Raw genomic sequence first — 12,226 nt, forward strand, 5'->3', positions numbered from 1 at the left:
TCCAAATGGCTATTACTAAAAAGTCAAAAAATAACAAATGCTGGCAAGGTTGCTGAGAAAAGGGAACACTGATACGCTGTTGGTGAGAGTGTAAATTAGTTCAACCATTGTGGAAAGCAGTGTGGCAATTCCTCAAAGATCTAAAAACAGAACTACCATTCAACCCAGCAATCCCATTACTGGGTATATCCTCAAAGGAATATAAATTATTCTATCATAAAGACACACATGCATATGTATGTTCATTGCAGCACTATTCACAATAGCAAAAACATGGAATCAACCTAAATGCCCATCAATGCTAGACTGGATAAAGAAAATGTACATATACACTATGGAATACTACACAGCCATAAAAAAGAATGAGATCATGTCCTTTGCAGGAACATGAATGGAACTGGAGGCCATTATCCTTAGCATACTAATGCAGAAACAGAAAACCAAATAGTACATGTTCTCATGTGGGAGCTAAATGATAAGAACATATGGACACAAAGAGGAGAACAACAGACACTGGGGCCTATTTGAGGGTGCAGGATGGATGGAGGAAAAGGAACAGAAAAAACAACTATTGGGTACTAGGCTTAGTATCTGAGTGACAAAACAATCTGTACAACAAACCCTTGTGACACAAGTTTACCTATATAACAAACCTGCATATTTACCCCTGAACCTAAAAATTTAGAAAAGAGAGATTAATGAACTTGAAGACACAGCAATAGAAATGTCCCAACATAGAAAACACAAAAGAAAAAAAGAATAGTCACTTTCAAAGAACAGAGCTTCAGTGAGCTCTGGGACAACCTCAAGTGGAATGTATATGTAACTGGATTCACTAAAAATAAAAGGGGGTCAGGACGGAAAAAATATTGGAATCAATAACGGCCAAAAATTTTCCAAATTTTATGAAAACTGTAAGCACAAGAACCCAAGAAGTTCAATGAACCCCAAGCAAATAAAACATCCACACGAAGAAACATTATAATCAGGTTGATCAAAATGAATGATAAAGGGACAATTCTTAAAGCAGCCAGAGGAAAAAAAACATATGTTATGTCCAGAGAAACAAAGGTAAGGATGACAACAGATTTTTCTGAAGAATTAATGTGACAGAGAAGACAGTGAAACAACATTTACAAAGTACAATCATGTGTCACTTAACAATGGGGATAAATTCTGAGAAGTGCACCATTAAGCTACTTCATCATTCTGTGAACACTGTAGAGTGTACTTACACAAACCTAAATGGTACAGCCTACTACACACCTAGGCTGTATGATATGGCCTATTGCTCCTAGACTACAAACCTGTAGAGCATGCTACTGTAGTGAATACTGTAGGCAACTGTAACACACTGGTAAGTATTTGTGTATCTAAACATACTAAACACAGAAAAAAAATACAGTAAAAATAGGGTGCTATACTCTTATGGGACCAACATCGCATATGTGGTCTGTTGTTGACCAAAACATCATTATGTGACACATGACTGTATTAGAAGAAAAACTGTCAAATTAAAATTATTTTTCAAAATTACCTTTCAAAAATGAAGGCAAAATAAAAGCTTTTCCAGACATTCAGTAGCTCAGTTTGTTGCCAGCAGACCTGAACTACAAAAAAAAAAAAAAAAGTTAAAAAAGGAGAATGATATCAGAGAAAAATACTGATCTTTTCAAAGGAATTAAGATCATCAAAAATGGTAACCACGTGAGTAAATATATAGGGTATTTTTCTTATTAATTAAATACCTTTAAAATATAATTGACTGCTTAAACAAAAATAATAACAATATAGATTGAGTTTTGCAATATATGCAAAAGTAAAACCTGTGAGAACAATAGGACAAAAAATCAGGAGAGGAAAAATGAAAAGATACTATTATAAAATGTTTATGCTCTATGTAAAGTGATATGATATCACTTCAAGGTGAACTGAGGTAAGCGAAAGCTCTATACTATAAACTCTAAGTCAACCAATAAAATAACAAAACAAAGAGTTATAGATAATAAGCCAACAGAGAGAGGAAAAATGGAATTTTTTAAAAGTTCAATTAATATAAATGAAGGCAGTAAAAAGGGAAACAAAGAACAAATGCAACAAATTTTAAAAATAGTAAGATGATAGATTTAAATCTAAAGAAGTCAATAATCTAAATATTAGAGTACATGGTCTGAATATCCTCAGTTAAAAGGCAGTGATTGTCAGAGTGGATTTAAAAAGCAAAGCTTATCTATATTTTGCCTACATGAATCTTGCACTAAATATAAAGACAGCTGGCTTAAGCAGAAAAGGATGAAAAAAGATATTCTATAATGACACTAATCAAAAGATACTTGGAATGACAATATTAATATCAGACAAAGTAGACTTCAAAGGAAAAAATGTTATCAGGAATGAAGAAGGACATTCTACAATGATAAAGCCATCAATTCATCAAGAGGACATAACAATCTGAAACTTTCATGTGTGTAATAACAGAATTCCAAAACACATGAAGCAAAAATTGACAGAATTGCAGTAATAAAAAGAAAAACTCACAAATATGGCCAGAGATTTTAATGCCCCTCTCAATAATTAATAGTATAGAAGATAGGTATGGAAAAATAATAATAATAGTACAAGTAGACAAAAAAAATCAGTAAAGATAGAGAAGATTTGAACACCATTGTATTAGTTTCCTATGGCTGCTGCAAGAAATTCCTACAAGCTTCATGTCTTAATACAACCCATTTATTCTCTCACAGTTCTGGAAATCAACAGTCCAAAATCAGTTTCATGGGGCTGAAATCAAGGTGATGGTAGTGCCCTACTTCTCCAAAATCTCTAAGGGAAATTTTTTTTGCCTTTTGCAGCTTTTAGAGCTGCTCATGGCCCCTCCCTTCATCTTCAAAGCCAGCAGCACAGCATCTTGCTTCAGTCCTCACATTGCCCTCTTTTTCTGTGCCTTCCCTCTGCTTCTCTTAAAATTTATATTTAGAGTCCATCTGGACAATCAAAAATAATCTCTTTATCTCAAGATCCTTAACTCGATTACATCTGCAATGTCCCTTTTTGACATATAAAGTAACATCCACAGGTATGTCCTGGGCAATAAGACATGGATATCTTTGGGGGCATTATTCAGTGTGCCAACATTGTCAACCAATTTGACCTAATTGACACTTATAGAACATTCCACTTAATAACAGCAGAATACACATTTTCAAGTCCAATATGCTTAGTTTCCTGTTGCTGCTGTTACCATAAATTTAGTAGCTTAAAACAACAAAAATTTATTATCTTACAGTTTTGGAACTTAGAGGTTCAACATGAGTCTCAAGTTGTTGGTGAGGATGAGTTCTTTTCTGGAGGCTGTACTGGAGAATCAATTTCCTTGCCTTTTGCAGCTTCTAGAGATCACCTGCATTCCTTGGCTTATGGCCCAGTTCCACCTTCAAAGCCAATGACAATGGATTGAGTCCTTCTCACATCAAATCACTATGAACTTCTTTTCCGCATCTCTCTCCACTTTTAAGGGCCATTGTGATTACACTGGGGGTACCCAGACAATCCAAAATAATCTATTTTAAATGCAGCTAATTAGCAATCTTTCCCCTCCCAGATTACTCCAGCAGTAAAACCAAGCCTCCAGCTTCTGCCTGGAAGGGGCTTGTCTACACATTGAGCACCCCAACTTGTACAGCTCCCACTTGAGAGACTAGCTCCTAAATCACTTATCTCTGGGAACTGACATGATTTGGCATTTACAAGTCCCCCCAGACCACAGAGAACAAAGAATTGATTTGATTTTAAATGGGAATAGGAGCACCTGTAGTGGCTACTTCCCCTGGCTCGGCACAGAACAAGAAGGCAAAACACCCAGTTTCCAGTTTCTCCCTGGAAGGGGTTCAACTGCAAACCTAACATCTTAACTTTCACTGCTGCTTCCTAGGGTCAAGCCTTTAATTAGCCTGCATCTGGGAGCTGATGGGGCAGGCAATAAGTACTTCTCTGGGAGCCTGAAGGGAACTATAGGCACTTCCCACAAATCCTCTTCTCAGCTTGCTCTAGAGATAGTACCAAGCCTCCATCTGACTCACCTGTCTCTGACAGCCAATGGGAATCAATATTCATTAGGCCCCTGAGGGAAACAAAGAGCAGACCAAAGGGTTGAAAGAGTGTACAGTCTGAATGAGAGTGCAGGAATCTGACACAGATAGTCTCCATGCCTTATTCCAGAACAAGGGCAAATACACTTCAGTTCCAAGCTTATCCCTGAAGAGATAAAAAAAAAAACTGGACCACACATCTAGCACCATAAATTTTCCAGCTTCTTCTCAAAGTATTCACTTCTTTTTGAATTGTCTCAGGGCACTAATGGGATATGGAACACATTAATCTTCTGGGGCCCATGAAGAACACAGGCAATGGTTTGGACAAGCACAAAGATTTGGGAGGCACCCAGAATCACTGGCCATATTGATTTGTGTGGTTTATTCCTACACAAGACTGGAGAGGTAGCTGTTTTATCTAATGCACAGAAACCAACACAGAATCAAGGAAAATGAAGAAACAGGAAAATACGTTTCAAACAACAACAACAACAAAACAAAAACAAAACAAAACAAAAAAAGATAAAACTCCAGAAGTCAACTTAATAAAATAGTGACAAGTCATTTACCCAGCAGGGAATTCAAAATAATGGTCTTAAAAATATTCACTGAGGTCAGGAGAGAAAGGCATGAACAAAGTGAGACTTTCAACACACAGATAGAAAATATTTAAACATACCAAACAGAAGTGATACAGCCGAAGAATACAATGCCTGAACTGAAAAATTCAACAGAGAAGTTCAGCAGCAGACTAAACCAAGCAGAAGAAAGCATCAGTGAACTTGAAGACAGGCCATTGGAAATCATCCAATCAGAGGAGCAAAAAGAAATAAGAATGAAAGAGTGAAGATACCTTAAGGGACTTATGGGACACATAAAGCCGACCAATGTATACATTATTAGAGACCCAAAAGAAGAGAAAAAAGAAAGTGAAAGAAAGTATTAAGTTGGTAAAAGAGTAATTGCAGTTTTTGCAATACATCTGCAAAAAAACCGCAATTATTCTTGCACCAACCTAATATATTCCAAGAGATAACAGCTAAAAACATCCCAAGCCTGGGGGAGTAAATAGAAATCCAGATCCAGGAAGCCCAAAGGATACTAAATAAAGTGAATCCAAAAAGACCCATTATAATTAAATTGTCAGAAGTTAAAGACAGAGAATTTTGCAATCAGAAAGAGAAAAGCAACCTACTACATACAAGGGAATCTTCATAAGACTATTAGTAGATTTTTCAGCAGTAACCTTGCAGGCAAGAAGTGCATGGAATGATATACTCAGAGTGCTGGGAGTGGGGAACTGCCAATCAAGAATACTGTGTCAAGCAAATCTAACCTTAAAAAATGAAAAAGAGATTAAGACTTTCTCAGAAAAACAAAAGCTCGGGGAGTTTATTACTGCTAGACCTACCTTACAAGAAATGCTAAAGAGAGCTCTTCAAGTTTAATTAAAAGAGTACTAAACAGCAACACACGTGCATAAGAAGGAATGAAGCTCACTGGTAAAGGTAAATATAGACAAAAATAGAATATTGTATTACTATAATGGAGGTGGTAAATCACTTTTAATTCTACTATAAAAGCTAAAAGGAAAAAACATTAAAAATGTCTATAACTAAATGATATTAATAGACACGTAATACAAATAGATGTACATTGTTACATCAACAGAATATAATGTGGAGGGAAGAGGGATCAAAGCAGTTATTGTATGCAAATGAAGTTATTATCAGCTCAAAATAGACTGTTACAACTATAAGACATTTTATGTAAGCTCCTTGGTAGCCACAAAGAAAACACCTATAGAAGTTACACAAAAGAAAAACATAAAGAAATCAAAACCAATTAATTAAAAATGAAACAGAGCAAGAGATAAAAATAGGGACAAAAGGGCTGTAAGACAAAGAGAAAACAGTTATCAAATGGTAATAATAAATCCCTCCTTATCAATAATTATTTTAAACAAATGAACTAAACTTCCCAATAAAATGATATAGAGTCACTAAATGGATAAAAAAATCAAAATCAAACTCTCTGCTGTCAACAAGAAGCTCACTTTAGATTTAAGGACACACAGAGGCTGAAGGGAAAGGGATGAGAAAGGATATTTCATATAAACAGTAACCAAAGGAGAGCAGGAATGGCTCTGCTTATATAAGATAAAGCAGAGTTTCGGTTAAAAAAAAACTGTTTTTAGATACAAAAAAGATCATTACATAATGGTAAAAGAGTCAATTTAACAGAAACATATAACAATACTAAATATAAATGTGTCCGATATCAGAGCATCTAAGTATATAAAGCAAATATTGACAGATTGAAAAGGAGAGGTTGACAGCAATACAATAATAGTAGAAGACTTCAATATCCTACTTTCAATAGTGAATAGGACATCAGACATAAAATCAACAAAGAGACAATGGAACTGAACTACACTATAGGGCAAATGGACCTAATAGACTTATACAGAACTTTTTATCCAACAGGAGAAGAATATATATTCTTCTCATTCATACATGGAACATTCTCCAGAATAGATCACATTTCAGGTCACAAAGCAAATCTTAACAAATTTAAGAAGATTGAAATCATTCCAGATATACTATCCAACCACAATAGAATGAAGCTAGAAATCAATAAAAGCAATAAAAATGGGAAATTTCATGAATACATGAAAACTAACACACTCTTGAATAATCACTGGGTAAAAGAAGAAATCAAAGAAATTTTAAAACTATCTTGAGAGAAGTAAAAATGAAAATATAATTTATCAAAAGTTACAGGATACAGCAAAAGGAGTTCCAAGAACGAAATTTATAGCAATGTGGAAGCATCTGAAGACCATTATCTTAAGCAAACTAACACAGGAACAGACAACCAAATACCATGTGTTCTCACTTATAATGGGAGCTAAACATTGAATACACATGGACACAAAAATGGGAACAATAGACACTGGGGATTACTTGAGTGGGGAGGGTGGGAAGGGGGAGAGGTTGGAAGGCTACCTATTGGGTACTGCGCTCACTACCTTGATGATGAGATCATTCATACACCAAGCCTCAGTGACACACACTGTACTCATGTAACAAACCTGTACATATACCCCCTTAACCCAAAATAAAACTAGAAAAAAAAGAAGAGCAATCTCAAATAAGCAACCTAACTTTACACGTCAAATTACTATAAAGACAACAAATAGATATGGATAGCATTGAATCTATAAATTACTTTGGGCAGTATGGCCATTTTCACACTAAGCAAAAAGAACAAACTGGAGGCATCATGCTACCTGACTTCAAACTATACTACAAGGCTACAGTAACCTAAACAGCATGGTACTCGTACCAAAACAGATAAATAGACCAGTGGAACAGAACAGAGGCCTCAGAAATAACACCACACATCTACAACTATCTGATCTTTGACAACCCTGACAAAAACAAGAAATGGGGAAAGGATTCACTATTTAATAAATGGTGATGGGAAAACTGACTAGCCATATGCAGAAAACTGAAATTGGACCACTTCCTTACACCTCATACAAAAATTAACTCAAGATGGATTAAAGACTTAAACCTAAGACCTAAAACCATAAAAACCCTAGAAGAAAACCTAGGCAATATCATTCAGGACGTAGGCATGGGCAAAGACTTCATGACTAAAACACCAAAAGCAATGGCAACAAAAGCTAAAATTGACAAATGGGATCTAATTAAACTAAACAGTGTCTGCATAGCAAAAGAAACTATTTTCAGAGTGAACAGACAACCTACAGAATGGGAGAAAAATTTTGCAATCTATCCATCTGACAAAGGGCTAATATCCAGAATCTACAAAGAACTTAAATAAATTTACAAGAAAAAAACAAACAACCCCATCAAAAAGTGGGCAAAGGATATGAACAGACACTTTTCAAAAAAAGACATTTATGCAGTCAACAAACATATGCAAAAAAGCTCATCATCACTGGTCATTAGAGAAATGCAAATCAAAACCACAATGAGATACCATCTCACGCCAGTTAGAATGGCAAACATTAAAAAGTCAGGAAAGGTGGGGAGGAGCTAAGATGGCTGAATAGGAACAGCTCTGGTCTACAGCTCCCAGTATGAGCGACGCAGAAGATGGGTGATTTCTGCATTTCCATCTGAGGTACCGGGTTCATCTCACTAGGGAGTGCCAGACAGTGGGTGCAGGTCAGTGGGCGCGTGCACCGTGCGTGAGCCAAAGCAGGGCGAGGCATTGCCTCACTCAGGAAGTGCAAGGGGTCAGGGAGTTCCCTTTCCTAGTCAAAGAAAGGGGTGACAGATGGCACCTGGAAAATCAGGTCACTCCCACCCAAATACTGTGCTTTTCCAACAGGCTTAAAAAACAGCACACCAGGAGATTATATCCCGCGCATGGCTCGGAGGGTCCTACGCCCACGGAGTCTCGCTGATTGCTAGCACAGCAGACTGAGATCAAACTGCAAGGCGGCAGCAAGGCTGGGGAAGGGGCGCCCACCATTGCCCAGGCTTGCTTAGGTAAACAAAGCAGCCCGGAAGCTCCAACTGGGTGGAGCCCACCACAGCTCTAGGAGGCCTGCCTGCCTCTGTAGGCTCTACCTCTGGGGGCAGGGCACAGACAAACAAAAAGACAGCAGTAACCTCTGCAGACTTAAATGTCCCTGTCTGACAGCTTTGAAGAGAGCAGTGGTTCTCCCAGCATGCAGCTGGAGATCTGAGAACTGGCAGACTGCCTCCTCAAGTGGGTCCCTGACCCCTGACCCCCGAGCAGCCTAACTGGGAGGCACCCCCCAGCAGGGGCAGACTGACACCTCACATGGCCGGGTACTCCAACAGACCTGCAGCTAAGGGTCCTGTCTGTTAGAAGGAAAACTAACAAACAGAAAGGACATCCACACCAAAAACCCATCTGTACATCACCATCATCAAAGACCAAAAGTAGATAAAACCACAAAGATGGGGAAAAAACAGAGCAGAAAAACTGGAAACTCTAAAAAGCAGAGCACCTCTCCTCCTCCAAAGGAATGCAGTTCCTCACCAGCAATGGAACAAAGCTGGACGGAGAATGACTTTGACGAGCTGAGAGAAGAAGGCTTCAGACGATCACATTACTCTGAGCTACGGGAGGACATTCAAACCGAAGGCAGAGAAGTTGAAAACTTTGAAAAAAGTTTAGAAGAATGTATAACTAGAATAACCCACACAGAGAAGTGCTTAAAGGAGCTGATGGAGCTGAAAACCAAGGCTCGAGAACTACGTGAAGAATGCAGAAGCCTCAGGAGCCAATGCGATCAACTGGAAGAAAGGGTGTCAGCAATGGAAGATGAAATGAATGAAATGAAGCGAGAAGGGAAGTTTAGAGAAAAAAGAATAAAAAGAAATGTGCAAAGCCTCCAAGAAATATAGGACTATGTGAAAAGACCAAATCTACATCTGACTGGTGTACCTGAAAGTGATGGGGAGAACGGAACCAAGTTGGAAAACACTCTGCAGGATATTATCCAGGAGAACTTCCCCAATCTAGCAAGGCAGGCCAACATTCAGATTCAGGAAATACAGAGAATGCCACAAAGATACTCCTCGAGAAGAGCAACTCCAAGACACATAATTGTCAGATTCACCAAAGTTGAAAGGAAGGAAAAAATGTTAAGGTCAGCCAGAGAGAACGGTCAGGTTACCCTCAAAGGGAAGCCCATCAGACTAACAGCAGATCTCTCACCAAAACTCTATAAGCCAGAAGAGAGTGGGGGCCAATATTCAACATTCTTAAAGAAAAGAATTTTCAACCCAGAATTTCATATCCAGCCAAAATAAGCTTCATAAGTGAAGGAGAAATAAAATACTTTACAGACAAGCAAATGCTGATGAATTTTGTCACCACCAGGCCTGCCCTAAAAGAGCTCCTGAAGGAAGCACTAGACATGGAAAGGAACAACTGGTACCAGCCACTGCAAACTCATGCCAAAATGTAAAGACCATCAAGACTAGGAAGAAACTGCATGAACTAAGGAGCAAAATAACCAGCTAACATCATAATGACAGGATCAAATTCACACATAACAATATTAACTATAAATGAAAATGGACTAAATTCTCCAATTAAAAGACACAGACTGGCAAATTGGATAAAGAGTCAAGACCCATCAGTGTGCTGTATTCAGGAAACCCATCTCACGTGCAGAGACACACATAGGCTCAAAATAAAAGGATGGAGGAAGATCTACCAAGCAAATGGAAAACAAAAAAAGGCAGGGGTTGCAATCCTAGTCTCTGATAAAACAGACTTTAAACCAACAAAGATCAAAAGAGACAAAGAAGGCCATTACATAATGGTAAAGGGATCAATTCAACAAGAAGAGCTAACTATCCTAAATATATATGCACCAAATACAGGAGCACCCAGATTCATAAAGCAACTCCTGAGTGACCTACAAAGAGACTTAGACTCCCACACATTAATAGTGGGAGACTTTAACACCCCACTGTCAACATTAGACAATTCAATGAGACAGAAAGTCAACAAGGATACCCAGGAATTGAACTCAGCTCTGCACCAAGCGGACCTAATAGACATCTACAGAACACTCCACCCCAAATCAACAAAATATACATTTTTTTCAGCACCACACCACACCTATTCCAAAATTGACCACATAGTTGGAAGTAAAGCCCTCCTCAGCAAATGTAAAAGAACAGAAATTATAACAAACTATCTCTCAGACCACAGTGCAATCAAACTAGAACTCAGGATTAAGAATCTCATTCAAAACTGCTCAACTACATGGAAACTGAACAACCTGATCCTGAATGACTACTGGGTACATAACGAAATGAAGGCAGAAATAAAGATATTCTTTGAAACCAACGAGAACAAAGACACAACATACCAGAATCTCTAGGACGCATTCAAAGCAATGTGTAGAGGGAAATTTATAGCACTAAATGCCCACAAGAGAAAGCAGGAAAGATCCAAAATTGACACCCTAACATCACAATTAAAAGAACTATAAAAGCAAGAGCAAACACATTCAAAAGCTAGCAGAAGGCAAGAAATAACTAAAATCAGAGTGGAACTGAAGGAAATAGAGACACAAAAAACCCTTCAAAAAATTAGTGAATCCAGGAGCTGGTTTTTTGAAAGGATCAACAAAATTGATAAACCGCTATCAAGACTAATAAAAAAAGAGAGAAGAATCAAATAGACGCAATAAAAAATGATAAAGGGGATATCACCACCGATCCCGCAGAAACACAAACTACCATCAGAGAATACTACAAACATCTCTACGCAAATAAACTAGAAAATCTAGAAGAAATGGATAAATTCCTCAACACATACACTCTCCCAAGACTAAACCAGGAAGAAGTTGAATCTCTGAATAGACCAATAACAGGCTCTGAAATTGTGGCAATAATCAATAGCTTACCAACCAAAAAGAGTCCAGGACCAGATGGATTCACAGCCGAATTCTACCAGAGGTACAAGGAGGAACTGGTACCATTCCTTCTGAAACTATTCCAATCAACAGAAAAAGAGGGAATCCTCCCTAACTCATTTTATGAGGCCAGCATCATCCTGATACCAAAGCCTGGCAGAGACACAACCAAAAAAGAGAATTTTAGACCAATATCCTTGGTGAACATTGATGCAAAAATCCTCAATAAAATACTGGCAAACCAAATCCAGCAGCACATCAAAAAGCTTATCCACCATGATCAAGTGGGCTTCATCCCTGGGATGCAAGGCTGGTTCAATATATGCAAATCAATAAATGTAATCCAGCATATAAACAGAACCAAAGACAAAAACCACATGGTTATCTCAATAGATGCAGAAAAGGCCTTTGACAAAATTCAACAACCTTCATGCTAAAAAACTCTCAATAAATTACGTATTGATGGGACGTATTTCAAAATAATAAGAGCTATCTATGACAAACCCACAGCCAATATCATACTGAATGGACAAAAACTGGAAGCATTCCCTTTGAAAACTGGCACAAGACAGGGATGCCCTCTCTCACCACTCCTATTCAACATAGTGTTGGAAGTTCTGGCCAGGGCAATTAGGCAGGAGAAGGAAATAAAGGGTACTCAATTAGGAAAAGAGGAAGTCAAATTGTCCCT

Source organism: Pan troglodytes, chromosome 6, assembly GCF_028858775.2.
Source record: "Pan troglodytes isolate AG18354 chromosome 6, NHGRI_mPanTro3-v2.0_pri, whole genome shotgun sequence".
Classification (NCBI taxonomy): Eukaryota; Metazoa; Chordata; class Mammalia; order Primates; family Hominidae; genus Pan; species Pan troglodytes.